The 27338-nt window shown below is 38.0% G+C and overlaps 2 non-coding genes across 2 annotated transcripts; both read right to left on the bottom strand.

The window, feature by feature from the left end:
• Nucleotides 1-4310: 4310 nt before the first annotated feature.
• LOC145580459 (small nucleolar RNA R71) lies at nucleotides 4311-4416 on the bottom strand. The gene has a single exon (XR_014099496.1). It is a non-coding gene; the product is annotated as a small nucleolar RNA R71 (small nucleolar RNA).
• Nucleotides 4417-26895: 22479 nt separating this feature from the next.
• LOC145580564 (small nucleolar RNA R71) lies at nucleotides 26896-27001 on the bottom strand. Its single transcript, XR_014099581.1, has one exon. It is a non-coding gene; the product is annotated as a small nucleolar RNA R71 (small nucleolar RNA).
• Nucleotides 27002-27338: the final 337 nt, after the last annotated feature.

Here is a 27338-nt window from a genome sequence, read left to right as displayed (position 1 = left end):
ATTTAGGGGGGAATTCTTTTCTCCCTTCCCTTACTCTCTCTTTTCTCTCTCTAACTTTTTTCTTTCTCTCTTCTCTCAAACTCTTAGTATTATTTTCTCTCTCTACAACTCTTGTTCCTTTTAAATTTGGTAACGATTTCTTCTCTTTTAATCTCAGTTATATATTTTATTTCTTTACTCTATCATGACTACTTTTATTACTTCGTTTAGTTTAGATTTAATTATGTCCGAGTAGTTTAATTCTAGGGTTTATGGGGATCCATAATTAATATGAAGGGATAATTTGTTATTGTTGATTATTGATATTGCATGATAATTTCTTATTGAATTGTTTTAATTCTTTACAATTAGATTATGAATCGAGCAGATGTGATTTGATTGTAAAAGTATAGCAATATTGAATTGATGAATCGAGCAGATGTTAATTTGATATTAAAGGCTATTTTCAATAAGAACTTAGATCTAGTAAATTGCGAGAGCCTGTTAGATCTATGTTGATTAATAAATTGCGAGAGCCTGTTAATCATGTTATTTGTGCAATGTTGATTATTGATTGTTATGTTTTATCCCGGAATATTAATTATTGGTGAACCTGTGACCCTAGGCCTTCTTATTATTTTTTTTCTCCCTGAACTTGATCTCCGTAGTTTAATTCCTTTTACAGTAATAAAATTAGTTACCTTAATAATTTAGATTATATTAATTAATTAGGAATAGAAAGACCAGTTTCCCTGTGGATTCGACCCTACTTCCCTATCTACTGTAGTTAGAGAACTTAGGTATTACTTTTGATTAGGGGATACGACTTTACCCTGTCAAAATCTTATGCTCCGGTGCTTCTTCAATTCCACTATGATAGAAAGTTTCTCAAACTCCCTAGTATACTTCTCTACCGACATAGTTCCTTACTTAAGAGAGTTCAATTTAAGATAAGCATCTTGCAAATAATCTTTAGGCACAAAGGCCTTGTTCATATGTTTCTTCAATTTCTCCCAAGAAGTGATTTTTGATTTTCCATATTTCCTCCTACGATTCTTTAAGTTCTCATACCACAAAGAAGCATGTTTTTTGAATTTAAGGATGACCAATTTGAAACGTTTTTCATCATTATAAGCCTTATATTCAAACACATTCTCCATACTTCTAACCCAATCAAGAAATTCATTAGGATTAAGATTACCTTCAAAGTCCGGAAATTCCAACTTGATATCTCGGTCATGGTTGTCCTCATGGTGTCGTTGGCGGTGTTCCCTTCTCCGGTGAGGAGAGTGAGAGTCATCTTCTTCACTAGGGCTCCTCCTCCTTCTAAGACTTCTTCTATTCTCCAAGACCTCAAGAAGTCTATCAAACTTCCTTTATAGAGCATCCAATCTAGAGTGCTCATTGTAACCTTCATCATCTTCATAATAGTATCTATTCATCCATGTTTTAAGATAGAAAGCTTGTATTTTGAGAGAAATTTCAAATTTTTATGGAAAAAGATGAGATCTTTTGAGAGGGAGAAAGAGAAATACAAAAAGGTAGGATCTTTCTAGGCTAATAACCTTGGCTCTTGATAAAAAATGATATGAAATAACCAAGGAAAGATAAGTAAAAGGGAACAACTTTCAAACAAGCACAAATTTCAATGCAACAAATAAGGCAAACCTATCTCAAAATCACCAAGATAAATGAAATAGGGGTCTTAATCAAAGCCAACACCAAGTAAAGCTAGGATTAAGGTGTAACCACAAAGATTACAAGGTAGCAATCACAAAGAAAGCAAGATAATCACAAAGATTATGGTAGAGAGAGAAAGTCTCTTTAATTACAAAATCAAGCAAAGTTCAACATTAATTAAAATGCAAAAACGTCTTCAAACAACTTAAATAGTTCGCACAAGCTGACAGAAAAACGGGAAAAGGTTCAGCTGAACTCAGGGTAAGTTCGGTCGAACTTGTGGGTAGGTTCGTCCGCACCTAGTGATGGTTCGGTTGAACTGTCCTGCTCCTGGTTCGATTGAACTTTTGGAGTTCGACCACTGCTGCAAAATCGACATAAACGGGTTTGAAACTGCCTAGGTGGTTCGGTCGGACTTCCTTGGTTCGGCCGAACCTCTTCAATTCTTCTTGTCTTCAAGTGTGATGATGGTTAGCCCCGAAAAGTGACCTCCAAGGAGCTTGGCCCGACTTCTTGTCACGACACGTGGCACATCTTCCACTTCTTCCACTAAGTTCCATGCACCCGCGTCAATTTTGCTATTTTCTCTTTTATTTGCTTGTTTTCATTCATTTTTGAGGTTATGATCATAATTTGAGGATTCCCGAGTCTCCTTCCCAAGTTTTACATCGTTTGAGATGCCTTGTGCCTACCATTTGAAGCTCAAGATTGAAGGAGTGCAAGGTCCAAGAGTTCTAACTTGTGCATTCAAGCGGTGGGGGCACCATTCTTGGTGTTGAACCCACCGTGGAGGCTCTTTGAAGACTGCCACCTTCCGTGTTCATCAACATCACCAAGTGGAGCGCACGAGGAAGAGCACAGTCGAGGATGAAGGAGGCTTCCCTACTCCCACGCGCGGGCGCGCCTCTCTGGGTCTCTGTACCGTACCCATTTCTTTGCGGCCGCGCATTTCTCTGATGTAGGTCGCGCCTGTACGGGTTTCTTTTGGATGATCTAACTAACTTTCTTTTGTTAGTTTTTCTATATATAGTTTTTTCTTCTATTTTTAGAGGGAGAAGTAGATGAAATATTATTAGAAAGGTTTTTTATTATATTTTAGAGAGAGAAACTCTAGTTTGTAGAGAGAGAAATTCATGGTTGATGATTGAAGATTGATGATTCTAAGCATTTTTCTATTGATTTGAAGCAAGTTTGTAAAGATTTCTTTTACTTTAATGCAATCTTTAGCTTTTGATTTCAGTTGTTTTGTTGATTGTTCAAGTCTGATTGATTTGTAATTGATTTTAGTTTGATTAATATGATGATGATAATTTGTTACTTAGCTTAGTTTTGATCTTGATTTCCATGGATTGTGAGTAGTTTACTTGTTAGGGTGATGGTGAAGCATATATGAGTAATGGATTGATGCTAATTGGGGGAAATTGATGGAGTTGATATTGTGATTAAATTGGTTGATTGATTATGTGCATGTGTGTGATTGATTGAAGAGTAGCTAACTTTGATTGTTGCACTAGATTGCATTGTAAGTTCACATTGATACGGACAATTGATTTGTAGCTTGCATTTGTCGATTGAGTTGGTTTGTGAAGTTCCTAGCTAGAGTCTCTCGTAGTTGACGCTATTTTGACCTCTAGGAGAATAGCTTATCATACTCTTTTGATTGCATTATTGATTTTTCCTCGCAATACTCGACTTAGTCAATTCCAATCTTGATTAGTTGTATCCATTGCAAGTATATGTGGATCCTAAACCCTAGTATTTGATATATTTGATTTTATCTTATTTGTTTAGTTGTCTTAGAATACACACACCTCTATTTCACCTTTTCGAAATAGCTTAACTCTAGAAATAATAACCACCTCCCATTCCTAGTGGTTCGACCATCGAGTTACTCCTATATTAGCTATAAGGGTGTGTTGAATGATATAAATTTTGTTTGGCCTAGGGAAAGATTAGTTTCAACGACCTAGTCTCACCCCACGTCAAAATGGCACTGTTGCCGGGGAATTGCGTAGTTGATTGCTATTGTTGATGAGTCTATTTCACTTTATTCCAAAAATACAAAAAGATTTTTTCTCTTTTAGGCTACACTTGTAGCCGTGCTACTAATCGTTTCTTGAAATTTATGCATAGGACAAGAGGAAGGACTTTAGTGCCTTTTGATCTGGAGATTGAGAGAACAATCGCAAGGATAAGAGTTGCTAGGATGAATTTGAGTTCTAGTTCTTCAAGTGAAGAAGGATTTCAAGAAGAAGAACAAGGAAGTATGGGAGAAGTTTCAAGGGTTGCTTTAAATGAATTAGGAATTCCCAGTGCCTACCGATTTGAGAGTGGCATTGCTATACCAACCACATCGGCCAACGACTTTGAGATAAGGCCAGCGATGATAACAATGATTGAGAGAAGGCAATTTAGTGGTGCCAAACATGAAAGCCCCCTTAACCATCTCAAAGAGTTTGAGAAATATTGTAACACAATCAAAGTCAATGGGGTTTCACAAGAATTCATAAGGCTCAAGCTATTTCCGTTTTCCCTAATTGGTCGAGCTTTGGAATGGCTTGACAAGGAGGTAAAGCCCAATTCATTGAGGATGTGGGATAAGGTCACTAAGGAATTTCTCTCCCGCTTCTATCCTCAAAAGAAAACTGCCGAGGCAAGGACTTTAATTCAAAGCTTCAAGCAAAAGCCAAGCGAGAGTCTATATGAAGCTTGGGAGAGGTACAAGGAGTATCAAAGAGAATGTCCTCACCATGGAATCCCCACCTATCAAATCATTCAAATTTTCTATGGAGGATTGAGTCCCCAAGGGAAATCGTGTCTTGATGCCGGAGCTGGAGGCCCGATCATGAAAAAGACCGAGGAGGAAGTTGTAGACATCATAGAGGATGTAGTTCGCCACTACATAGATTGGCAAGAGGGAGAAAGAGAGTCTACAAGCAAGAGTGGCTCAACGGTATATTCGATTGATTATCTCAATGCAATTAACAATTTGTCCTCTCAAATCTCAAATTTGGGGAAGGAAATGACATCTATTAAGGCCAAGCTTGAGAGTGTTTCTACGAATTCACCGAGTCTTCCCTCAGCTCCCACACCAAAGGGAGAGGTACATCTTCTAACTCTACTCCTTCTACTTCAAGTAATATGCCAAATGGTTGTCTGTTTTGTGATACTTGTATGTTTCCTCTATGTGTTCTCATACCTTTGTGGATGGATGTGATGATGTTGAAAATAATGATTGCGAACATGTGAACTTTGTGTCTAATAACAATAATGGTCAAAGATTTGAAGGTAAAAGGAATTTTGGGACTAGGAATCCTCACCAACAAGGGAGTTTTGATAACTACAACAATGGAGGTTATAGGAACCAAGGAAATCAAGGTTTCCGAGGTAACTATAATAACCAAGGTTATAGTAATCAAAACCAAGGCCAAGGGTATGGAAATCAAGGCCAATCTCAAGGCTTTGGTGGCCATTACCAAAATAATGGCAACAATCAAGGCCGAGGTAATTAGAGCAACCAAAATAGGGGCAATTTTAAAAACAACAATCAAAGGGGACCCCCACCCGGATTTGCTCCAAAACCTCAAGGCAATGGTGACAATTCTTATGCACAACCCTCATCATCTAGAACTAATTTGGAAGAGATAATTGAGAACCAAACCAAGATAATAAATATCTACATGGCGGTGAGCGATAAGAAATTTAATGAGATGATGACATATAACAAAATGCTCGAGACATAAATCACCCAACTAGCCAACACCTTGAAAGATTATGCTAGCCCTTCTTCATTACCTTCTCAAGGAGTTGATCCTAAGAAACACATTTATTCTATTACCACAAGGAGTGGGAGAGTGCTTGAAGAGAGTGTTTCTAGGACAAGTGAGGAGGATGAGAAGAGGAGTGACACAATTGAGGAGAATGAGAAAAATGTGTCAAAGAAGGTGAGCCATGAGGAAGTTCAAGAGAAAAAGAAGAGTGTTGAGAAAGCGCAAGAGGAAGTGAGAAAACCCGACATTTCATACCCCCAAAAGTTTATGAGGCTAAGATTGATGAACAATTTGGGAGGTTCCTTGACATGCTTAAGGAGGTCCATCTTTCAATCCCTCTTACTGAAGCCATGACCCAAATGCCTAGGTATTCAAAATTTCTTAAGGAGATCTTGAGTGGCAAAAGAGAGTGTAATGAGGTCGACTCGGTAGAGGTTGGGAAGTGTTGTAGTGCTCTAATTCACAATGATTTGCCCAAAAATATGAAGGACCCGGGTAATTTCTCCATCCCATGCAAAATCAAAGGAAAGTTGTTTCAAAATGCTTTGTGCGATTTAGGTGCTAGTGTTAGCATTATGCCCTACTCGGTTTTTAAGAAGCTAAAGCTAGGAGAACTTCTTCCTACCAATATGACCTTACAATTGGCCAATCGATCAATTAAGTTCCCCATGAGAAGGGTTGAAGATGTTCCCCTTAGGATTGGTGGTTTCACAATTTCCGTAGATTTTATTGTGCTAGAAATTGAGGAAGACAACCACATTCGTATTATTCTTGGGAGACCATTTTTAGCTACCTCGGGAGCTTTGATTGATGTCAAAGGAGGCCGAATCACATTAAGGGTTGGTAACAAAAAGGAAAGTTTTGAGCTAAAACCGATGCATGAGTCCTTGTCCCTTATGAAAGGAATCATGAGTGCTAATTCCCCTCATTCATTTGATAATGTGTGTGTGATTAATTCTTCAACTAACGATGTTCATAAGATTTGTGATGATGTGCTTGTGAGTTTAGATTGCATGAAAGTTAGTGAAGAGAAAAAAGAGCTTTTAAAGGCTATGGATAAGGAGGTAATTGACTTTCCGCATTGGTTTGAGCTTTGCTCTCAAGAGGAAGAGGGTGAGTCCAAGGATGTGGATGGTGTGAAACCGTCTACAAGAAGGAACAAGGCCAAGAAGATGGCAAGAGCTTCTAGGAAGAAGAGAATGAGATTGAAGTTGAAGCATGAGAAGGTTGTTTTTGAAGTGCAAGCAAGTGAAGTTTCATCAAGTAACAATGAGAAGTTGCTAAAGGTCGAAGAGGAATTTGTACCTTCCGCCACTTTGAAGAAGGTGGTGTTCTTTGACCCTACATGATTTGGAGTGAGGGTCGAGCTTAGGACCATAAGCAAGCGCTTCCCGGGAGGCAACCCGGAGATTTCTAACCTTTTCTTTTGATTTCTATTTCCTTAATTTTCTTTAATTTAATTTTCCTTTCTTTCACTTGTTTTTTTTTTTCTTTTGGATTTATATGGTGAATTCGTGGAGTTGGATTAATTTAAGTGAGAATGAGCAATGGAAAGGTGTTTTGTGGTTTTTGATGTGATTATGTTCGATTTTATCGAATTTCGAGGTAAAAGGGTAAGAAATTTTAGTGAGGTAAGATGGGAAAAATTATGCTAAAATATGAAGTAAGTTTGAACTTGGTGGGTTCATTGTGGTGCTATCATTATTTTGGGATGTTGAACCCACTGTCAACATGTTTTGAAACTGCCATTTTTGGTGGGTTCAATAGCCCCGGGATGATATGGAACGAAGAGCCCACAGATGAACGCACCAAAGAAGCAAGAAGAAAGAAGTGCTGGCTGGCATAGGCTCAAATGAAGGGTATGCAAATCCGGTTGGAGGGGATGTACGATCAAGATTTTGAGGCCCTCTACACTCAAATGAGAGGAATTTCGGAGATGCAACAAGGTATGTTTCTCCAACAATAACAAATGTATGATGCGGGTGTTAACCGGGGAGACATCACTCCCCCGGTTAACTACCCGTAATTTCCACCCCAACTTGGTCCTATACCATCTTATGGGGGTGATGGGGTACCTACGTACCCATATTGGCAAGGACCCCCGGGGTCCAACACCGAGATTCGCTCATTCCCCGATGAGCACAGTAACTATGATTACCGTGTTCCCGGTGGGAGCGACTATAGAGGTGATTCTAACTACCCCTATGTGCACCCCGAGCACCCACTACAGCTCGCTTTGCCCAAGAAATTTACTCCTCTTGCCCCTTGGCAACAAGAAAACTTCAAGCGGCACTATGGTTGGTCACCCGGTTACACCGGAGGATGAGATCCTTATGGTCCCCTATCCGGGTCTTCCTATGATGAGGATGGCAATGATAGAGTCGGGCCGAGTGGTAGTGGTAGCTAGTTCCCTCATTTTTGTGCCAATTGACTCCATCCCTTATTTTATGTGTGCTTGCTTTGTATTGATGGGATGTTGAGATGTATTCATGTTTAGCTTGGGGGAACTTCATTTTTTTTAGGGGTTTGTCTCGGTGGCCAATATTGTTGTTGAGCTTGCCTTGTTTTTCTTCTGCCTCTTTGTTTGATAGTCTCATATCTTGATCTCTTTTTGATGTTATTTGTTTGTTACTTTCATGAGCTTTCCATGCCTATTCTTTCTACCTTATTCTTGTTGTTGTTGTTGTGATGATTCTTCTTTCATGATGATGCATGTGTTGCTCCCACAAATCCAAAGCCCTAATATCCAAATCCCATTGAATCCAAATTTTGTAGTTTAGTATTAGTTGTTAGATTAGTGTGTAGTTCCTTTAGTTTATTTGCTTTGTGGTTTACTTCTTGATAGTTTACTTTTTCTTATTTCTTGTTAGTTAGTTTAGCTTAATTTTTGTCATTAGTTTCTTTCCATTTAGCTTTGCTTTCTTTTATTTTGTTTTGAAGTTACTAACCGTTTTCTTTGTATATAGTTCCTTTTTCTACTTTTCTTCTCACATGGCTTTGATGTTGATGCTATTGTCTTTGGAGCTCAATGAAGGTGGTTGATTTTACCACTTATTTTTATTAGCATTGCTTGGAAGCCGGTGAGATCTTTCTTATTTTCCTTTATCTCTTTTCTTTTCTTGGATGCGTAGTTTAGGATTAGTTTTAGGAGAATTTGAATGGTTCGAGGATGGATGCTTGTAACACCTAGAGTGTTTGGGATCATTGGCGATGTTGTCAATTGATCACTTGTTTGTTGATTGGGAATTATGTGTTATACTTGCATCTTTGTTCCTTTCTTTCTTTTCCTACTCTTAATTTATCTATAGCTTTCCTTTTCTCTTTTCTTTTCTTTTCTTTTATTTTTATTTCTTTTTGATTTTTGGTTTGTGGAAAGTTTTGAGGCTTTATTTTTCACTTTTTGTCTTTCTTTTGAATTGGACTATAAGCAACCAACTTTTGCTTTTGAATGAAGATCTTCCTAAGTGGTAATGGTATGCACGGTTTGAGAGTATGCTTGGTTGACTCTAGGATAAGTGTATGCTAAGGTAGCATGTCTAAGAACTAGGGGGATCATGAAACCGGATTCTACTTGTTTGTGGCATGTTGGTAGTTGCTTCCTATAGTCGATTTGACACCAATAGTGAGTTTTTGCTACATCCATGTGAGGTTCATTATTCTTCAAGCCTTCAACATTTATTTGCATGAGCGGCATGGATCCTTGACTATTGCGGACGTAATCTAGAAGCTTGACTTATGGTTCTCAAGACCGAGTCCGAACCATCTAGGGAGGAGGACAAAGGCATCTTTTCGGGGTGGTAATTTTTCTTTTCTAGGATAGTTTTAATCATCTTTGGTTTTTGGGTTTACATTTGCCTACTTGCTAACCATTTGAGCTGTTTCCCTTCTTTTCAAGCCACATCTTTAGAATTTTGAGCCTTTTGTTTCATTTTTGTTCCCATTTTTGGTTTTTATGAGGCAATTGATCATTTTATTGGAGATTGTGGTATATAAGTTTTGATATTGGTTCACTTTTGTAAGCAAGCTTGTGTTGTGAATACTTTGTGAATAATGGCAAATGAATAGTGGAAAAATCCGTCCAAAGTTTAAAATGGCAAGGACTTAATAAATGCAAAGTTGTAAGAGCCGTCCATAGTTAAAAGAGGCAAGGACAATTGCTTTGAAAAATGAAAATACAAAAAAAAAAGTGCAAATGAGAAATTCAAAAATATTTTGTTGTGAATTATTCTCCCTTTCTAAGCATTGAGGACAATGCTTCATTTAAGCTTGGGAGAGAAGCGTTTACGCTTTTTGTATATATGATTGTGAGTATAGCTTTGAATAAGCTTGGGGGTGTTAGTTTGTTTTTGTTTGGTGACTTCTTGATTATGGTGTTGAGGATTGATCACCCTTTGCTTCACTGATTAGGAAAACCACCAAATTTTAAATTTTAGCCTACCCTCATCCTTTTGCCCTGACGTTACAACCTTTGAAATTCCTTTTGACCTAGAGGTTGAGTCACTTATTAGGGGCGAGAATTATGGGTCGTAGCCTAAGGAGAGGAGATGCATAGTCAAGATGTCGAGTAGCCTAAAACATTTTCTTTTCCTGTTCCTTCGTGGAACTATTGAGATGCTCACTAAGGGAAGATATGAGACTAGTGTAAGCAGGGTGTTCCCATCGTAAGGGGATCCTTCCTTAGATGCCCATTGGCTCTTTAAAAGCCTAGGACTTTACACTTGTTAAGGTGTAGTAGGATTTTAATTCCTGACTGTTTGGGGAACCTTGAATTAGAATTGATCTTGTCATCACACTTTTTATAAGAAACAAGTAGGGAGTCCCCAATGAGTTTTAGGAAAACTCATAAACCTTGTTCATGCCTTTCTCCCATGTGGAGTTCATGGGATTAATTAGCACGAATCGTAAGTTTACCCATGCCCAAATTGGTCTACATAAACCAGAAACGAGTTTGGGAGCGAGGGTACAAAAATAACGTTCCTTTTAGGGAGGAATCGCTATTCTAGCCCTAGTGCGGCCTCTAGTAGCTCTTCCTTTTTCACAATTTCATCACCAAACAATATATGCAACGCGATACCTAAAACTAAGTTAGTTGATTTTATTTAAACGCATTAATCATGTAGGAATTACATTGCAAAAGTCGTTATTCTTATTTAATCAATATTCGTGAAAGAATAATAAATAAGCAATATTCGCCTTGTTTTAAGTCATAAAACAACAATTAATTATTCAAATCCTAGTCTTGATTAACGAAAGAGTACTATGTGAATTAATTAATTAAAATTTTGTTTAAAGTGATCAAACAACACTAATTATTCAATTAAAGTTCTTTAAACAATAAAGGAAAAATGATTTATCTAAGTGCTCAGGAAACTAACCGTTCTTCTTTTATGTTAAATCTCCGTTTAATGTGTTTATGGACTTTCTTTCTTCTTCGTACATCCAAGGACTTCAATGAATTCAATTAGGGTTGGAAAGTATTTGGGAAGAGAGAAGAAAAAGTAGTATGATAGTAAGAGAAGTTGAGAGATTAGGGTTTTGAGAATACTAGGGTTTTAATTCTGAATTTTTCGGTCCTCGTAATGTTGAACGAAGACCCCTATTTATAGGCGTAGGGATCTAGGTTTAGGGTTTTAGAGCCGAACAATTAGGTGGCGCGCGCAACTCTCTGAGTCGCGCTGGGTGCCACGCGCATCTCAATGAGTCGCGCGCGCCAGGCGCGCACAACTGATTGAGTTGCGCTGGTTTGCGGTTTGCCTTATACGAAATGCGTTTTTAAAACATCCATAACTTTTGATTGCGGAGTCGGATTAAGGCGTGTGAGATATCATTGGAAATCTCTGAATTTCTACTTTCCAATTCCATTAGTATTAGGTTAAATATGTTATGGATCAAAAGTTATGGCCGTTAGAGTGCAAGGGTGTCGGTTTTAGGGCCCGGTTTAGTGTTTTGATCATAACTTCTCCGTTTTGGCTCGGAATTGGGCTTATAATGTACCGTTGGAAAGATATTTGAAAGGGATATCCATATGTATAGGCCTTGAATGGGAATTTGATGGTTGGTTTATCTGTTTGGCTTGTTTTTCAACAATATAGGTTCCATTGGATCCAATCATTGCATTTGCCGCATTTGGGTCCGTTATTAATCAAGTTTAAACATGTATGAACATGTTTTAGGCCTAATTAGTAATCGGACAAGGCTCTAAGATAAATTGGTCTCAAATATGGGTTTCAACTTAGTTCATAATGCATTTGGTAGTCCATAAACACTTCAACTTTGATCTAACATAAAGAACGGATTTTTGTAACATCATCGCACTTCCTTTCAGGACAAGAGGCCAAAAGTAGGTGTCTACAGTCAGCCCCCACTTTGATCGAGTCTAGAATAGACGATGATCAAAGTAGTCAAGGAAATAAATCCGAGACTCATTCTGCGAAGTTCTCAAAGAATAGAGAATCTTTCAGAAAGGTTAAGGATGTCGAAACGATCCTTGGTTCGCTAAGTGTTTGTAACAAGTAGCTATTAAGGCTAGAAAACGATATCTCTAGTCTCAACGTGCTAAAGAATCTAGATTGATCCTTTGCATTTGTAGAACACTTTTATAAGTAAAGGTGTTCTGGGTGATGTCAAGTCATGAGAAGAGATCGGTTTAAAAAAGGAGTTAGGGGGTAATTTCCTCTCAATCATGTCATCGTTGGTCTAAAGTCCCTCGATATGTCATTGAAACTTTAGCCTAACTTTAACAAAGTAAAAAGTGTAGGAGTTTATAGGTACTACGCAGCGGAAAATCATGAATCATATTCATAAAAGTACCTAATTCCAAGAACACATGCATAACACACAAGACACATAATCATACCTTTGAAGAGTGAATTCCACGTAGCAATTGATTGACAAATCAGGGAGAGAATAGAGCCCCAAGCATTGCTCCTTTACTTAGTCCACGAGTTTCAAACGAGCCGTCCACCAATACTAGATTGGTCGAGTGATTGAGGAAAACCGCGATCACCACCTTTAATGGACTAAGCCGACCACCACGATCCACCACCACCACGAACCACCACACTGGCGCCAAGGGAGGAGGAGAGAGCCGTGAGATAGAGAGGAGTATGAGAGGGGTTGGTCTCGTGTTTGCTAATTAGGGTTTGATCTCACTGATCAGATAATTGTATACTTCTTAGCAAACCCTAGGCACCTAGTCTATTTATAATCACATTATAATTAGACTAGGGTTAGGAAGCCCAAAACCCTCAACCTTACTCCATATGGCCGACCATACTAGAGGATGAGGCCCATCATGGGCCTTGTCCTCTCGTGCCCGATCTAGACCCTTTGTGTGACCTTATAGGATCTTTCCAATTGGGCTTTGAGCTATTTTACTAGCCTAAAGATCGTTAGTACCTCTAGCTATGATAAAACGACGACCCAAATGTCCGAACTTAATTATCTCCATAATTTGATCCATTTATATATCTAGTAATTGCACACGACGAAGACATAAATCCTTCAATCTCCCACTTGTCTGAGACAAGTGTGTAATATTCAAATTCCTTAAGTTAATATGTGTCGATTTGATAATATGATTGCATCACATGTCGAGATCATATTAATCTACAAATTGTTTCTTTAAATCTGAGTTAGAATTACAAAACCAAATGATTACTGAGTAATGCATTTGAACGCGGCTACGTATTTTCTGAATTCTCCCTCTTCAAGCGGCCATGACACATTCCCTAATTTAATAGGTAGACTCAATCCAATCTTGTGGCAACAAGGCTCCCACTCAACTTTTGAAAAAACCGGGAAACACACTTTATAATCTCCAGTTACGGGAAGACGTTTGAGTGTACCACAGTTAAATCAATCATTGAATGAAATCAATGTTCCACTCATGTCAAAGGAATCCACTAATATATCCGGAAGCTCTATACTTGAACTTCAAAGTAGGTCAATAGTTCGATCATGCATCATTCATGCATATCCAAGTGATCGACCGAGCATCTCTATGCCCCTGTAGCCCATGAAACTGCGCTATCCAATCAATCTTACATTCTAGTCCATTTATTGAAATCATTTATGTCCACTTTAATGATTTCGAACTAGGAACTTAAATAATATATGAATTTTGTTCACCTGTGGGGTTTCATTCACCAGGTCATTTAAATAAACTAACCTGATAAGCCCATCAATCCATAATTATTTTGGACATTTTATTTAATTTCCAAAACCATAATTAAATAAGAGAAATGAAATTTCTATTTTAAACATAATTCTGCAAATATATGCATTCCTTATGTAATATGCTTTCTCAAAACATATACAACTTGAATTACATAACTTGCTTCAATGCAAGTCTTTAATATGACTCTCATATCTTAGTCTATGGAAGGGGTTTAGTGATTTCTCACTAGTAATAAAACTTTGCAGACCACAATATTCCGCTTGTCATTGATCTCATAAATGAGGTGATATCTCATATCTATTTGTTTGGATTTATGATGTGACCCTGACTCATTTGTTTTGGCAAAAGTGTCCTTTTAGTCACAAGACAATTTGATCCAAACTTCCTCCTTAACTACTCTTACTGTAGCTAAAACACATATTCTGACAATGAGTATGCAACAGTATTCTGCTTTGAACTCTTTCAAGCTTACTGTCCTTCTTCATACAGACACGAATGTGCATCTAAATCAACATCTAGAGTCATCTTGCCTGTTTGGAAACTTGCATCCGTATAACCTGTTGACAACTTATTCACTTTTAACACCATTAGCTAGAAAAATTCCTTTAGTCCTTCTCAAGTACTCAAGGATTTTCTCTTTGCAACTTTCAGTATGCTTGTTCTAAATTTACTTGAAACTTGCTACACATGCACTAGTCATATGTAACATTTTGCTTTGTACATATCATGGCACATAAAATGGACCCTTTTGCAAAAGCATAAGGTACACTATCCATACAACTCAACTCTATTAGCTTTTGAAAGCACTGAGTTTTACTGAGCGTACTACCATGAAACGTGGGAAAACATCCTCTCTTAGAGTCTTGCTTCATAAACTTGTCGAGATCCTTATCAACATAAGTCTCTCGATGTTTTCCAATCATTCTTCAAGATCACTTCATGGATCCTAATTCCTAATATGCACTCAATATCTCTTAGTCTTTCATATAGAAACAACTCCCTAACCACTACTTGACTTACTCAAGCATTGATATGTCATTTCATATGAGATGTATGTCATCTACATACGTGACTAAGAAGACCAATTGCTCCCACTAAAATTCTTCTCTCTACAATATTCGTTATCGTTCTTTGAGGAAATCAAACTGTTTGATTGCCTAGTCGAAACGAATGTTTCAACTCCATTATGCTTACTTCAATCCATAAATGAATTTCTGAAGTTCACAAAACTTTCTAGGATTTTTGGATTTCAAAATTCTTAGGTTGTATCATATACATACCATCCGTCAAGAACATTTCATGAAGGTGATTTTGATCTCCATTGCTAAACTTCGTAATCGAAATCAGCAATCACTAGAAGAATCCGAATAGGCTTACGCATCTAATAGGTTTGACCCTATTTGTAAGACTATCATGGACTAACACATCTTTATAGGCATGGAGTCCATACTGGATATCTTGGCTTTAAGCCATTTCTTGAGTTGGCACTTATCCAAAGCTTGCTTGTAGGGCATGGATTCCAACCATTCCAATTGAAAAATTTTAGAATCCACCTTTTTCTCAGAATTTCAACAAATTGTTGGTTTTGATCCCAAGTAACCTACAATAGGTTTGAGCAAAAATAGAATTATTCTCTTCAACTCTTTGAAGCCTTTCATTCAAGTTGGGACGATAGAAGCCTCGCTAGTGGAATTAGCTTGCTTCGACACATGGTTTATCAAATTAACTGATTTCACATGCCTTCGTCACTGATGTGATGTTATTCACATCCTTTTGTTGCTCGTCTCGAATCTCATTGAGATCTAACTTTACTCCCACTTGGCTTTGTAGGAAGAGATTTCTTTCTATAAAGACATTATCGCGAGCAACAAACACTTTGTTTTCTACACGATTGTAGAAATAATACCTCTTAGTTTCCATGAGAAAACCCATGAAGAACTATTTTTCTAATTTAGGGTCTATTATTTCATCTTTGTAAACATTTTACATTTATTTCATAACCCTTAATCCTGTTTTGAAAAGATAACTTTTAGAACATTTCCAAATCATAACTCTTATGACATCTTTTTCTACTTCTTTGGTTAAGTTTTTTGTTTAGTATATTCGCAATTTTTGTTGTAATGCATATCCTCAAACGATATTTGTAAATCATTAAAGCTAATCTAGGATCGAACCATGGCAAGCAAAGTTTGATTCCTTCTTTATAAACATACATTGTAATAGTAATGTTTCTGGATTGTGAACTAATTCAACAATTCCTTTAGATGATCATTGATTTTGAGTTAAACATTTATCACAACAATCATATTGTGGTGTTAAATTGCTTATCTCAAACTGATTTTACATTTCATTTTGGAATTCTTGAACATTTCAATGATTCCAAGCTTTACTTCATTAAGTAATTATCGATATAGTTACTTAAATCGTTAGTAAAAGCAATGAAATTGTTTAATCTATTTGCTAATCCTTGAACTTATGGTCCGCACACATCATATGTATGAGTTCCAAAAGGTCATTTTAGCTCTTTTACCCTTTCAACTAAAAGGCAACTTGGTCATCTTACCTTATCAAGCATTGATAAGTGATATTTATGTCACTCGTAGGGGTAGTATTTAGGTTATTTTCGTGTTTATTTTCCCTTATTTTTCCTTTTATTCTCTTGTTTCTCTTTAATAAAGTCTCTGGTTTATTTTGGTAATTTTGGTGTGTTTTAGTTTATTTTCTTTATTTTATTAGTTTTAGTCTATTTTCCTATTTTATTTTATTTATTTCTATTTTATTTATTTTATTTTATTTGTCTTGGTTTTATTTTATTTCGTCCTTTTCTTATTTTCATTTTTATTTATTTCTATTTTATTTATTTTATTTTATTCTTTGTCCCGATTCTCCCTTATGTTTATTTGGTTGTGTAGGATCGTGCTCGGAGGTCGGAGGTCCGAGTTCAAGGTCCGAGTCCAAGGTTTGAGGCACAAGCTCACAAGCAAGCAGCTGCCCCTAACCAATACCCCTGCTGCCCGTTATCCATCACCACACCCTACCTTATCCTCCACCACAAGCCACGCACACACACACCACTCACTGTCCCCTGCTTCTCCCCTACTCCTCAAACCACCACACAAAACAGCAGCCCACTCACTCACCTGCACAGCCACCTCGCAATAATACCACCAACAATTATCAACACCCCGCAACACCAACACCCACGCAGCACCACTCACCACCACAAACCACCAGCTCCACCATTGCTGCCCCCCCTTCACCACACAAATTAACAGCACCTCGCACCTCACCCGCAACCAACCACCAATAATCGCAGCCTCCCAAACCACCACCAATCCCAGCCACGCACATCGACCACACACTCATCAACAACCCCAATTACAGCAGCCACCAACGCCTTCTCAACCTTCCCCTGTTCTCACCTCGCAATAATCTCCCATCAATCGGAATTTGCAGCCTCGCAATTGCAATTAATTACCTCAATTTAGCCCCAATTTTATTGGAGCTTCGCGGCCGCGCAGCCCTGTCAGAAGGCGCACAACTGGAGTCGAAATTCAGAGTTGAGGCAGTAAGTTTGCGCGACCTCTGCGCGGTGTCTTCGCGGGCGCGTAAATCGGGGTTCAATTTGAACCACATCACGAGCTTCGCACGCGATTGTTAATGAAGACCAACGGCCTTGATTGATGCTCATAGTAGGCGTTGATGATGCGATTGGTGGTGATAACCGTTCATTTGGTGCTTGGGTGAAATCGGACGGTGGTGATGCAATGAAGATAATTGATGGTGGAGCTTGGTGAAGTATGGTGCATGGGATTATTTGTGGGGGGAATTGTGTCTGATGTTTTGGGGGGAATTGTGGGTTTATTTTGATTTTTCTTTTTCTTTTTATGTTTATTTGTTTTCCTTTTCCTTTTCTGATTTTCTTTTCTCTTTTATTTCTTTTCTCTTTTATTTTCTTTTTATTTCCTTTTCTTTCTTTATTTTATTTTCTTCTTTTATTTTTCTATTTTTCCTAGTTTTATGAAGTTAGTATAAATACCCATTATTCTACTCTCTAATTTAGTTTTAGGAGAGCTTCTCTCTCTAGGTTTAGATTAGAATTAGAGTAGTTTAGAGAGAGAAAGTGAGGGTTTTTCCATTGATGAACTTGGATATTGAAGAAGGAGCTTGATTGAATCTTTGCAAATCTTCATCTTCAATTAATGAGCAACCTCTTACTCTCTTTCTTTGTTTTTGTATTTAGTTTTATTTGCTTATTTTGATTTTCTTTCATTGCTTGTTGATCATGTTGATTCTTGATTATTTGTTGATTAATCTTGTTATTGTCATGATTAGTGAGTAATATCCCCACTGAGGGGATGGTTGTGGTGTAGTTGGATCTTGAGCATGTTCTAGGTTTAGAGTTGATTTATTTGTGATTAAAGTCTTTATATGCTTGATATTCTTTAATCTACTTGCAAAATGCATGTTGTTAGTTGATTAAAGGTGAATCTTTGCTAACAAGGAACGGAAGTTGACTTAGTTAAGGTTCATTGTTATCGATTGTTATTTAATAGTATCTCCTAGTATATGGTTCTAATGTGGAAACATAGAGGCTATGTTAGGAGAAGCCAATTGACCCCGGAAGGCGGCTTGATTGGACCCTTTATTTCGATATTTGAGCATGTTTAGTTCATAATTAATTCAACTTCTATGCTTTTGTTTATGTTCAAGTGAATGCTATACCTAAACCATTTCCCTTAATGTTTTATTTCTTGTTTTAGCATTTTTAGACTTTAGTTTATTTATCTCCTATTCCGGACTAGCTTAATTGTCGATAACATTTGGTGGTGTTTAACCGTTCTCTGTGGTTCGACCCCTATGCTTGCCTTATACTCGTATTAGGTTTGTTTAGGTTGTATAAATTGTATTTGATCTAGGTGTAGTCGTTTGACGACGCGATTATTCCCTTGTCAAATTGGCGCCGTTGCCGGGGAACGGCTTCCATTACCGTTGTGTTATCTTATTGAGACTAGTCCATTGTGTATAGTTATCTTTCTATTTTTTGGTTTTTATTTGTGTTGCTTTATTTGAAAAAATGGCTTGTATTTCTATTCCTCAATTTGATAATGAACCGTTTTGGGTGTATTTTAATAGACTTGAGGATTTCTTGGATGGTGTTAAAGGTTTTACCAAGGGTGATTATTGTGAAGTCATTAATTTAGGATTAAATGAGCATTTTAGAGGAGTGGTTGATAATATGTTAAATGGTGGTCTTGAAACTATGTCTTCGGATGAAGCTTGGGATTTCTATTCATGGTTAGCTAGGGATAATTTTGATTGGGAGAGGGCCAATCATGAGACTTATGTTCGGGATTCTAATGCTATTAATGTTGATGGTAATTGTCATGATTTGTCTAATATGAATTCCCATGATGTGTTTGATGCTCCCCATAGTGACCATGTAATGCATGATTTCAACTCCCCTCCCTCTATAGCTCAATGTAATGAGGTACATTCTAATGATGATGAAGTGCATGTTCTTTCTCATATTGCATCCGATTTTTGCATGAATTCTAAAGGTGTGCCCCATAGTCCCCTAGATGATTCCAATGAGCAAGATTTTGACTCGTCTATCCATGATGATTTGGACTCAATTGAGATTATGGCACAAATATTTCTTGAGTTTCAAACGGTAGCCCATAACCTTATGAGTGAGTTCATTGATAAGGCTTCATTGGAAAGAGATGAGTTTGAGAGAAATTTGCCCCCATTCACTCTTGGATTTGATATGGTAGGCCTTGAGAAATGTATGGGAAATGTTGTTCAATGTGGTGAAGAGGAGGTTGAGGTTGAATCATTTGGAGTTTTTGAGCTTGAGGGAGATATAGATCGTAAGGGTTCTTCATTTGAGGATTCCATGATTGATTTCCATGCCCTCATTAGTGATGTGAGACCTTGTGGTGAGGGAGTAGCTACCCCTTTTCCCCTTACTCATACACCTTTCTCCCAAAGGTTTAACCATATCCCCTACTATCCTATGTTCCTCCCTTCTTTTCTCAAAGAACCGCTTAGGAATCCTCTTCCTATCCATGCTTCCGAAGCCCCCAACTCTTTTATTGTTGATGAGGAAAAGAGTTATAATGCCAACCAAAAAGATTTTTGTGAGGATAGTTTGCCTCCCTATCTTTCTTTTTCTTCTTATTTTATTGATTTTTCTTTTGATTCTTTTACTTTTACTTTTCCCCCTTCTCTCAAACATAAAGTCTCCTTGTACTTTATGTTTGCTTGTCATATGAGCATCGCGTATGCTCTTTTTCTTGATATGTTTGCCGGTGCATATGACAAGCTTTTGCGTTCTTTGTCGGGTTATTTACTAGATTGGTCATGCTTGGACGTTAAGCAAGCCTTTGCGGGAAGTAACCCGTGTTTTATTGCTTTCATTTTCTTTTCTTTTTAGAATAGATTTTCTCTCATGGAAATGTTTGTGTGCCTTTTGCTAGGTACATGACTTGGTATACTTTGGTGCATTGGTTTGGATTAAGAATCAAAGAAGATTGGCACCGCAAATGCTAGCACATGGAGGGCGAGATTCGATACTAGAGGAATTTAGTCTTGAAAGGTTTATTTGGGTCATTTGCGGGTATTTACACCCACCTAATATCCGGTAACATCTTTCCTTGCTCTTTCTCTAATGGTTGATGCCTTGTTGGACATGTGTTGGTTTGTGGTTTTATCTCTTCCTTTTCCCCTCCCATGGATTATTTGGTCTATGTTTGAGTATGTTGCCTCATTCAAGCTTGGGGGAGGGTATTCTATCATGTTTGGTGGGATGTTGATTCATATATGTCATGCATTGAGTATATGCATTTCCATGTTTTTCATGCTTTTGGAAAATCCAAAAGAGATTTTTTTGTTTACTTCAAGGCAAGTTTAGCAAAATTGTGTTTTGTTTGTTCTTAATTGGACATTATATCTTTTGGATTTGTTTACTCTTGAATGCCTTTCTTCCTAAGTGGTTAATGTGTGCACGGTTTGAGAGTGTCATTGGTTGACTCTAGGATATTACATGCTAAGGTAGCCGGGTTAAGAACTTTTAGGGCGCCATGAAGCCTTAGTTCACGGGTATGTGGTAAGATGGTGTTGCTCTCTATAGTGGATTTGGCACCCTTGGTTGGTATTTGCTTAGTTATAATCCCGTGTGAGGTAACATTGTTCTAGCCTTCATCACTTTGTTGTGTGGCACATTTGGATCCTTAGCTATGCATGTCTTGATCCTTGTTTTGACTTATAGCTCCCAAGATCGTGACCGAAGCACTCTAGGGGAGGAAAAGGGCACTTCTTTCTCATTTTTCTTTATCTTCTTTTTATTTTGTTACAAATTTGATTTTCTATTTTGCATAAACCTACTTGCTAACCAATTTGAGCCTTATGTTTCCCGCTCTTGTTTAAACCACATTACAAACCTAATGGCCTATGTTTACCAACCTTTTAGTTAGTGAAGCATTGGCATGTGAGGTTTGAGTTTTGAGTTGTTGATCATAGACAGGATGCATTTTGAGATTTGGTTAGAGTTGAGCTTGTAAAGTAATATGCAAATTTATGGAAATCAAATGAAGTTTCAGGAAAAAGCCGTCCAAAGTTAAAAAGGCAAGGACATTGAATAAAGTTAAAAAAAAAGAGAAAAAAAAAATTGAAAAAAAAACAAAAAAAAAAAAAAGCAAAAATATTTTAGTTGGTTTCATTTTTTTCCTTAGTTTAAGCATTGAGGACAATGCTTTGTTCAAGCTTGGGGGGAATATTGTGTGTTTGTGTTGAATAAGCTTTGGGGAATGGCATTAGTGGTATTTTTGCTTGATATTTAGTGAATTCTTGAGTTATTTTTGAGTGTCGGCCGCACTTTTTGCTTCACTTAGGAAATTTCACCAAATTTTAAATTTTTACCTCGCCTTAACCCTTAGCCTTACGTTACAACCAATAAAAAGACCCTTAGACTCTAGTGGGTTAGGTCAAAAGAACGGTGGAGGGAGATAGACTTCAAACCTATGGAAAGAGTATGCATAGTTGAGATGTCGGGATTACCTTCTCAAATTTGTCATTTCTTTATCTTTTTCCGGTTCTTTCGTGGAATCTTGAGAAGCTAGCTTAAGGGTTGATTTGAATCTAGTGGAGAGAACGTGGCCCGATTGGTTGGGGCTAGGGTGGATTGAGTCCTAAGTAGTTCTCTATGCTTAGCATGTGTTATGTTTCAATCAACCATTGACATCTTGGAACGTGCATACATTTGTCCATTTAGAAAGGTTTGCATTCATTAGTACTTGTCCTTATCTCTTGTCCATATATAAGCTTGTGTTTTGCTTTTTCTCTTCGTGTATCTTTTCCTTTTCCTTTTGTTGTCTTGCCTTGGCTTTTGTCGAGAGTTGTGGGGTAAGCTCTTAGGAAACCCTCACGAGACCTCACTCGTCCTCATAGGCGACTTTGAGGTTTTAAGGGCTTGTTGTAGCTAAAAACAACCGTGATTCCTACGACAGTGAGTTAGTGTACATTCTTTCTCTTTGTTTCTATTTTTGTTTCTTTTGGTTTCAATAATTCCATCTTGTTCTCTTTTGCCTTAGCTTTGCTCGAGGACGAGCAAAGGTTTAGCTTGGGGGAATTTGATAAGTGATATTTATGTCACTCGTAGGGGTAGTATTTAGGTTATTTTCGTGTTTATTTTCCCTTATTTTTCCTTTTATTCTCTTGTTTTCTCTTTAATAAAGTCTCTGGTTTATTTTGGTAATTTTGGTGTGTTTTAGTTTATTTTCTTTATTTTATTAGTTTTAGTCTATTTTCCTATTTTATTTTATTTATTTCTATTTTATTTATTTTATTTTATTTGTCTTGGTTTTATTTTATTTCGTCCTTTTCTTATTTTCATTTTTATTTATTTCTATTTTATTTATTTTATTTTATTCTTTGTCCCGATTCTCCCTTATGTTTATTTGGTTGTGTAGGATCGTGCTCGGAGGTCGGAGGTCCGAGTTCAAGGTCCGAGTCCAAGGTTCGAGGCACAAGCTCACAAGCAAGCAGCTGCCCCTAACCAATACCCCTGCTGCCCCTTATCCATCACCACACCCTACCTTATCCTCCACCACAAGCCACGCACACACACACCACTCACTGTCCCCTGCTTCTCCCCTACTCCTCAAACCACCACACAAAACAGCAGCCCACTCACTCACCTGCACAGCCACCTCGCAATAATACCACCAACAATTATCAACACCCCGCAACACCAACACCCACGCAGCACCACTCACCACCACAAACCACCAGCTCCACCATTGCTGCCCCCCCTTCACCACACAAATTAACAGCACCTCGCACCTCACCCGCAACCAACCACCAATAATCGCAGCCTCCCAAACCACCACCAATCCCAGCCACGCACATCGACCACACACTCATCAACAACCCCAATTACAGCAGCCACCAACGCCTTCTCAACCTTCCCCTGTTCTCACCTCGCAATAATCTCCCATCAATCGGAATTTGCAGCCTCGCAATTGCAATTAATTACCTCAATTTAGCCCCAATTTTATTGGAGCTTCGCGGCCGCGCAGCCCTGTCAGAAGGCGCACAACTGGAGTCGAAATTCAGAGTTGAGGGGATGGTTGTGGTGTAGTTGGATCTTGAGCATGTTCTAGGTTTAGAGTTGATTTATTTGTGATTAAAGTCTTTATATGCTTGATATTCTTTAATCTACTTGCAAAATGCATGTTGTTAGTTGATTAAAGGTGAATCTTTGCTAACAAGGAACGGAAGTTGACTTAGTTAAGGTTCATTGTTATCGATTGTTATTTAATAGTATCTCCTAGTATATGGTTCTAATGTGGAAACATAGAGGCTATGTTAGGAGAAGCCAATTGACCCCGGAAGGCGGCTTGATTGGACCCTTTATTTCGATATTTGAGCATGTTTAGTTCATAATTAATTCAACTTCTATGCTTTTGTTTATGTTCAAGTGAATGCTATACCTAAACCATTTCCCTTAATGTTTTATTTCTTGTTTTAGCATTTTTAGACTTTAGTTTATTTATCTCCTATTCCGGACTAGCTTAATTGTCGATAACATTTGGTGGTGTTTAACCGTTCTCTGTGGTTCGACCCCTATGCTTGCCTTATACTCGTATTAGGTTTGTTTAGGTTGTATAAATTGTATTTGATCTAGGTGTAGTCGTTTGACGACGCGATTATTCCCTTGTCAAGCATGACTTTTAATTCTCAAGTGATTCATAATCAATTTAGAATAAGTGTCCACCCAATATAACTTTGGATGTGCAAAATGGTTTATGTGACCTAATCTTACTTTGTACTATGTAAGTTTACTTTAAATCATCTAATTTTGCTTTTGTGATCTACTTATATCAATGTTATAAAACAAAATAACTCATATCTAGAAAAATGAAAACAATTTATTACCTTGGTCATGGATCAACACTTGTCCAAGCCAAGTAAAACCAAATCAGGATTCAAACTAACACTGAAAATTGTCTCATCAAAAACTGGAAAATGTTCTAAAATCATGATAAACTGATCAGAAAATAAAACTATGAAGCTATCTCTGGCCACTTGAAAATTTCTAGTGCACCTTCAAGCTTCACTTCCTTGCTAGCCTCACTTCTTTGCAATTTCTGAGGTTGATGCTCCATTCTTCTTAAGGAAGTCAAGGTATTTCTGGCAATAGCCTTTCCAAAGCCCCTTCTTCTTGTAGTAAAAGCATTCACTTTCACTTGCAGCCTTAGGTTTTGGATTCGCCTTAGGCTTCTCAGGAGCCTTGGCAACTTGCTTGCCCTTGCTCTTGGCACTAGCCTTTTGCCCCTTTTTCTTGAACCCCTTTCCCTTTTGAATCATAAGAACTTCCTTCTTAGGTTCCTTAGGGATTTGCTTTTCAACACTAATCAGCATTGCGTGTAATTGATTCATAGTCTTTGCAGTCGCAGTCATGTTAAAGTTCATGATAAACTGGTTGAAACTTTCTGGAAGTGAGTGGAGAATGATGTCTGTTGCCATCTCATCACTGTATGGGTGCCCCAGTTTCTCCATACTTTGAATAAGGCCGATCATTTTGAAAACATGATCATGAACTGTGGCACCCTGATAACTTGTTATTTGATACGATTTTAGGGTGATTTTTGAACCTTGTTTACTTGATATATTAGCATTTTGGTTCACTTCTATCCTATTTTCATTCAATTTTTGTGTATCCCTTGATTCACGGGTTTTTAGTGTTTTTGTTGAGTTTTTAGGTCCAAAAACCGATGATTTGAAGCATATGGATAACAAACCGAGGTTAGAAGCCGTGACAAAGGAGCAAAACTGAAGAGAATGTGAAGAAAAGGGCTTAGAAGACCCTGCACGGCCGTGCCATGTCCCAGCCAAGTCAAGCCACTGCCTGATTTGGCACGGACGTGCAAGGCTTAAGCACGTCCGTGCAAGTCAGCCAGCACGTCCGTGCCAGAAGCTGCACGGCCGTGCATCTCACTTGGCCTAAGTTGAAGCTACTGCCCGATTTTGCACGGCCGTGCTTAGGGTGGCACGTCCGTGCGCCCCTGTAGCCGTACCCGACTCTTGTTTTCTCCGTCTTTTTTATTTGAGGGTCGTATAAATACCCCCTTTTACTCAATTGTGCAGCAGCCAAGTTTTGAGTACTTCCTCTTAGTTTGTAATTGTAGAAACATAAATACTCTCAAATCATTAGTTAGATTTCAATTATTAGTTTGGAATTCTCAATCTCAATCATTGTAGAAGACAAGTTCCTCCATTGTTATTCAATTTCAAGCTTCAATTAGTAATTTCTCCAACCTTTTTCTACTTAATTTCTGATTTCATTTGCTTTTGCATGTTATTTAAATCTTCTTAGTTCTTTGTAATTTGTTGTTAGATGATAGTTATTTCAATCGTTAACCACTTTTCCCCAATTATTGAAGTAGTTAGAACCCTAATTGTTGATTGCATGTTGATAAATATGAGTTGTGAGTAGTCTTCTTGCTAGGGGTTGGGGGAAACTCAACCTTTTGGGTTAGTTATGCAAATATGGGAGAAACATGATGTTTGTATTGCAATTAAATTGATTATATGAGATTGCTTGTTAGTTCTTCATGATAGGATTAGCTACCCTTGACTTAGGAGCTTGATAGCATGATATGGCTAATTTGACATGGAAGTGTAAATTGAGTATGTCATTACTTATTGCAATTTGATTATGTATCTTCTATTGCTAGACTAATGAGGAATCTAAGTTCAGTAGTGTGAGTTGTTTTCTCATTGCATGAGGCTGATTTTACATATAGTCCTTGCTATATCTTATCTATTTTACTCCCCGTTTGCCTAATTGCCTTGGTTGAGTGGATCCCATTCCCTAGTGTTTTTAATCCATTGATTTAGAACCATAGTTTGTTTGTCTACTTGACGAACCCCAATTCACCATTGACTTCGAATTAGCTTAAGTGTTAAGATCTTTAGCAACCATATCCCGTTCCTTGTGGACCGAACTCTTACTTGTCATTATGCTTGGTTTGTAAAGTGTTTGTTAATAAATGTGTTTGATCGAGTGTGGAATGTGCGGCCGTTCTAACGCCCATCAAAATGGCGCCGTTGCCGGGGAGCGGTGTTGTTGATTGCTAATTGGTTACTTGAGTCTAGTTCACCATAAACCATAAAAATTTCAAAAAGATTTGTTTCTTTTTGGCTACACTTGTAGCCTTGGTACTAATTGTGTTTGTTGAGAGTGTATGCACAGAACTCATAACAGGATCTTGGTACCTTACGATCCCGAGATTGAACAAACTTATAGAAGGAGAAAAAGAGCCGGTTCTAGGCCGTTCAATACTCCCCCAACTAGAGAGACCAATTTCGAGGAGGATCGAGATCAAATGGGTGACGCGGAACCACCACCTCAAAGACCTTTAAAGGAGTTGGGAACTCCAGGAGCTTATAGAGCTTCAAGCAGCATTGCTCCACCCGTCACTCAAGCCAATGACTTCGAGATTCAGCCCACGATGATAAATTTGATTTAAAGGAGGCAATATAGTGGAGCAAAACATGAGAGCCCTCTTGCACACTTGAACGAGTTCGAGAAATATTGCAACACAATCAAGGTAAATGGGGTAACTCAAGAGTTTGTGAGACTAAAGCTATTTCCTTTTTCTTTGATAGGAAGGGCTCTTGAATGGCTTGAGAAGGAGGTGAGGCCTAACTCCTTGAGAACTTGGGACGAGGTCACCACGGCTTTCTTAGGGAGATTCTATTCTCAAAAGAAGACGGCCGAGGCAAGGGCTTTGATCTAAGGCTTCCGTCAAAGGGCTAGTGAAACCATATATGAGGCATGGGAACGATACAAGGAATATCAAAGGGAGTGCCCTCATCATGGCATTCCATCATATCAAGTGCTTCAAATTTTCTATGGGGGCTTGAGCCCACAAGGAAAGACTAGCTTGGATGCGGGAGCGGGTGGCCCGATTATGAACAAAATGGAGGAGCAAGTCATCAAGATAATTGAGGACGTGGTGAGACACCACATGGATTGGCAAGAAGGAGAGAGGGAGTCTTTAAGAAAAGGAGGGAATGCGGTCTACTCCGTCGATCACCTCAACGCCATCAATAATTTGACATCTCAAATAGCCAATCTTGGCAAGGAGATGACATCTATCAAGGAAAACCTAGAGACTTCCACTTCACAACAAGAGCATCCCTCCCAATCTAAGGGGAGA

The sequence above is a fragment of the Chenopodium album genome, chromosome 14, assembly GCF_948465745.1.
Source record: "Chenopodium album chromosome 14, dcCheAlbu1.1, whole genome shotgun sequence".
Taxonomy (NCBI): domain Eukaryota; kingdom Viridiplantae; phylum Streptophyta; class Magnoliopsida; order Caryophyllales; family Amaranthaceae; genus Chenopodium; species Chenopodium album.
The sequence above is the reverse complement of the archived record's forward strand: the minus strand, read 5'-3'. Positions and strand labels throughout refer to the sequence as shown.